Source organism: Notechis scutatus, chromosome 1, assembly GCF_049901735.1.
Source record: "Notechis scutatus isolate UNSWTSFEM ecotype Mainland chromosome 1, rNotScu1.2, whole genome shotgun sequence".
Classification (NCBI taxonomy): Eukaryota; Metazoa; Chordata; class Lepidosauria; order Squamata; family Elapidae; genus Notechis; species Notechis scutatus.
In genome coordinates this window covers 145,406,885-145,412,496 of record NC_142009.1, presented here as the reverse complement: position 1 = coordinate 145,412,496, position 5,612 = coordinate 145,406,885, and positions in this window count along the sequence as shown.

Below are 5,612 nucleotides of genomic sequence, written 5' to 3'. Positions count from 1 at the left end.
AGATTCACAGAATAAGATTGTGTTCCCTTTATTTTTTTGAGCGGTGTATATAGTTGTATATATTGAATGTATAATAGCGATCTCAAGCTTCTATTATATAAACACTGAAGGTTTCATCAATTAAATGATAGTTATAATCCAATAGGAATAATAGAGTAACAGGTGTTATTTATTAATTAATATGTAATCTATGACAAGGAATACTTGCCAATTATTATTTACTACTGTTTATTATGAAATATCCAATCTACTATCAAATGTAATAGAAATGTTTATTGTTCCGACTATACTTTATTTTATTTTATTTTTGTATAACTGTGTTCGCTTTTAAATTTTTTCTTGTAAATAAAATATTTTAAAACTTTAAAAAAAAATGACAAAAATTATCTGGTACAAAAATAAAGATCCATGACTTTTTCCCAACTGTCCATTGTTTCCAAAAGAAAGACCTTTGGTCTCAATTATATATTAATCTTCAAAGTCCCCTATGTTGGTATACTGCATGTATTTGAATCCTGAATTTTCCAGCTTTTTTCACTTCCATCAAACATGATATAGTAAAATGTCCCTTCTTCACATAAATTTGAAGTGCCTTTATACATTAAGGCTTTCTCTGGTGATAAAGCAACAGTACCATAAAAATATATTTTAAGATCATCACATAAAATGTCAACCTTTCAACCACATATTTTCCCTTTGTGCCACCTGCATGTTACATATTACAACAAAAATTTTCATCTGATTTTATTGTTCTTTGGCTTCAAATTTCAGGAAAAGTATATATTTCTCAAAAACACCATGCCATAGTATGTTGACAAAGATATGTCACTTCTTGCTTTGCTATTCTGCTCATTAAAAAAAGTTGGATTAGCCCACTCTCTCATCTTGGAGGTTGAATACTTGAGTCTGTTCTGTGAGTAAACTAGACCACAGACTGGACAAGTTGACCACAAAACAGTTTTTAGAGTGTGAAACAGTTGCCTCATGTCTAATGATAGGGCTGACCTACATTTAGCTTATGCATGTGCTTCTGGAAGCAGAAAAATACTGCTTAAAAATTAATAAACAATGGGTTCCTGGAATAATTACACTTCCAAGAAATTCTGACATGCAAATTGACAGGAAGATAGTAATGAGAGATCTCATTTGGTATAATCAGTAAATTATACATTATCTGGTAACTTTTTCAAACAGCCATTAATATCCATAGCTGTGATTCTTGCTACCAGACTAATTGTTTTTTTTAATCACTTGAGTCACCTGGAGACAGATTCCACTTGCTCTTCTCAGAATATCAAAGAAAAATGGTTGGAGAACCGGAAAAAGAATTGGAAGCATCCTCAGCATTTTAAAAAACTTACTCTTCACTAATGACTCTACTGGTTGAGTGGAAGAGTCATGTTTGCGTTCCTGTTCAGACATGACCACGGATTTATTAGTTCTTACCCTAGTACCTCAGATAGGGAGTTCCTGAAAGATGTTGGTTACAAAATAAAACAATTCAATAAGGACCATATTTTAAACTACCCTCCCTCCTAACCTTCCCAAGACATGATGAAATTACAGCATTTGAAGTGTAGATTCTTACTATGTTGCTCAGAAGTCTCATTGACCTTAATTACTTGTTCGTTTTTTTTAACTTTTTAGACTTTCATGAATTCTATTACCCAATATACATGTATTTTTACAAGTGTTTGGTGGGTTAAGTGGCTGCATAGAGTTAATTTTAAGGATTGGGGAAAGTCCATTTCCCACTTTCCACTGGTGTATAAACCATATGTGCATCTCTTTCCAGGCTTAAGCAAACAAGACTTCAGAAAGTCACCCACGTCTCTGGCAACTCTCTGACTCATAGGGTCAGAGATAAATGCGAGTAGCCAAGAAAGAATACCATTCTTCCTCACCTCATTAAAAGAGACCAAATATATGTAAGAAAGGGTACCCAATTTTGACACTTACCTTTTAAGACATACTAGAATGATTGTCCACAGTAACAGGACAACCCTATGCATTGGTAGGTCATTACCCGCATCTTGATTTGAACCCAGAAACTGGCACATGTAACTGCTTGCATCTCTTTATTTTGTACCAGTTATGATAGTAGCGTTCTAGAGTTCCTCATAGAGTAGCCCCTTATAGAGAGCACATTAAATCAGTTCAGGTGATCAGGGCATGAGAGTACAGCCTGCCAATCAAGGACCTGGCCAATTAGTGCACAGCTCTCTAAGGCCCTTCTAGTCACAACTGCCACTGCTCATGAAGTTGAGCCCAGAATGCATGTACTGTTGAGGGATTCTGGAGTAAGGTGTTAGAAAAGAACTTGCTTTTTCTTTCCAGTTTATAGGTTCTTGCTAACTTTTGCCATGCTTTGCATAGAATGCACCCTTGGCAAAGCCACTAGCACAGATAAAGTACCCAGATTTCCGAATTCACTGCTGAAAAGTTGGGATTCTCACTTGGCCTCATAATCTATTGTAGCTCAAAGTTCTAATGTTGGCAAGCTCCAAATCAAAAGTGTTACCCTTTGATCCATATTGGTTGATACCTCATTTGAAGGGAAGTCAGGATGATAATCATTAGTAGTTCTTTTACAAGATCTTCATACAGCATCTTGGATCTGACCAAGAAATTGGGAAAACAACGAAGAATATTTAGGCAGTCACAGAACTACCCTGCCATTGTAATGTGATAGGGGATATTTGCTCTATTCTCTTGTATTTTCCAGCATGTTTTAAGATATTGTCCATCCTCTCTGCTCAAGAGTATGGATGGTTTTTTTCTGGAAAAAGATGCTTGAATTGTGCCATTTGGAAAACTGGCCCAAATATTCAATCTCCATTCATTCCTTCTCCCAGAAACACCTAAGTTGAAGTTAATAATATAGCCTTTCTTCAAAAGAAAGCACTCGGGAGCTAGCTTGGTGAAGTGGTTAAAGTGCCAAGCTAGAAGCTAGGAGTCCTGTTCTAGTTCTGTCATAGGCACAAGGCCAAATGGGTGACTTTTGGCCAGTCCCTCTCTCAGCCTTGGGAAGAAGGCAATGGCAAAACCGCTTCTGCCAATCCTGAAACTAGTTCAGGCAGTCACCAGGAATCAAAGAAACAGAAAAAAAAACCTATTTTTTTGGCTCCTCCAAATTACACTAGTCACTAGTGTATGCTCTAACTCAAAGGAACAAAGTTATTGAGCAGCCTATTTTTTCCCCACTGCTGTAAAATAAAGTCTTTCGATAATGCTATAATTGCCATCCATTCTGGAAGGCAGTACCATTTCCGGATCTGTATGATTTTTTACTTTAATATATTGCCTGGATTAAGTGGTAGGGACAACTACACTTACTCTTCTTGTTCAGCAGTGAGTGAGGTACTGAGCAGCTTCCTACTCATTTCAGCTGCAGCTGGTAAAGATTGGTTTCTGATCTAGATCACTGGAAGAGATGGCCACCAAGCCCTAAACCTCTGCTCAGGACACCACCAGATCCAGTCCAATTTTACTCAACGCCAGATCCCGAATGAAATCAAGGGAAACAGGCATCTGTTCTTCTATACTTTAGCACATTACTTTAACACTATATTGTTGCAAATGTTTTTATCATTAAATATAACCAAGATAGACTATTACGACTTTCACAGACTTTGATACAAGATTTTTCAAGCTATTTTTTTTAAAGCATTCGTAAAGATTACAATAGTCTTTAAAATGGGGAGTATCCTTGCAAAACTTCAGATGGATGTAGTTTTTTTTCTTCAATGAAGAAACACAAGTAGTGGATGCTTAAAGTGGAAGTATAAGGAATTAATTTATTGGTACACCTATTCATAGCAATTGAATGAATTCGTAAATCTGACCAACTACCAGCACTCATAAAACATAGCTAAAAGAGCTCAGATTAGGTAGAGCACATTTAAATGACACTCCAGACCAAGACGCTGTCAATCCCAAGATGCAATGACTGGAGAACCAATGTTTTAATCATGGGGATCATTGATTTGAGAGTACAACTCTGAGTGTAATTTAGGAAAGTCAGCCCTGGAACAGCTATGCCAAGATTCAGAATCAAAATGAAGCAAGCTCAAACCATTTGCTCCATCCTGCATTAACAAAAATCTGCTTCAAATTCCCTTGCTGCATCTTGCAATATTTTAGTCAGATAAACATCGGTATTGGTAAAAAATATTAAAATACAACAAAATCAATGCAATAGCTCTTTATAACTAGCAGGATTGTCTTCGGTGTTTAAAAGACAAAACTGAAGTCTCTTATTTTTATCTGCCTGGTGTAAGCATGGAAGAACAAGCAACACAGTAGCTATCAACTACCTCTGGAAATCTCATGAATGCTATTAACCGCTACTGCTCAGTTCTGATTCCTTGTATTTTCCTGCATTGACTTTTCCAGTCGAGGCTTCTACATTGGAGGCTCCAATTTATACTGTGGCTATACACTGTTCAAGAATGATTTGGAAGTGCTTTGGATTGTGCACAAAACATGGTCCCTTTCAACACAAGAGCCCATTTCATTTCAGACTTCTAATTGAGCCTGATTGGAGTCCTAACCATTTAGATCAGGGGTGTCCAACCTTGTCAACTTTAAGACTTGTGGACTTCAACTCCCAGAATTCCTCAGCCAGCTTTGCTGGCTGAGGAATTCTGGGAGTTGAAGTCCACAAGTCTTAAAGTTGACAAGGTTGGACACCCCTGATTTAGATAATGAAACTTTTAAAAGTAGCTACCATTAAGGCAGGTATTTTTTTATGAATAGCAAAAAATGTGCAACAGTATTTACATGAAATCCAAAGATATTTCTTCCAATAATTTTCAAAGCTCACAATCTTATTTCCTAATGTTCAAAGCCCACAGTCTTACTTGGGGTATTTTCCATCCAGTTTTCCTAATACTTGGTATGCAGGTACCTTCCCCACCAAACAATGTTTTAACACTTCTTGTCCACAAGCAGACATGAGGAGGGGAATCTGGGAGGAATACTTCATTTATGACTAACCATATCGGCGATTAAAGGTGTCTAGCTAATTTAAAAATGCTGTTAACAGCTGTGGATATGATACAGCTACCTAATTGTAAATATGAATAGAATGTTGTACTAAAGAATTTGTAACCATGCAGGAATGTTCTGACAAAGGGAGTTGAAAAGGACAACACTGTATTTTAATTTCCAGGCTTTTGCATTAACACTACAATAATTCCTTTCCTAACAGGCAAGAGATTAGAAATATGTTAACCCTCAGCAAGAAACCCTAGCAATGATGGGAAATCATGTAGCTGTAGGTCTTATACTTTTAGTTCTCAAAAAGATTTGTGCTATTGCATAGTAACTTTAAGACACTTGTGGCACATTAAAAATGGTTATCAAGATTGGAGGATGAAACTATTTACTCCTGAGATAAAGTCTAAACTTGATGCAATCTGAGCCATATTGCAAAAAATAAAATGGTGATTTAAAGCACCTCCCCTATTATCCATGTCCGTGTTTAAGATAAGGTGCTAACTGCATGTTTGAAAAACAGCACGTATTCTATTCCAAATCAAAGTAGTTTGATGAGCAGCTGGTAATGCTGCAACCCTCCCCAAGTAAAATAAAGTCAAGGATCCAGTATA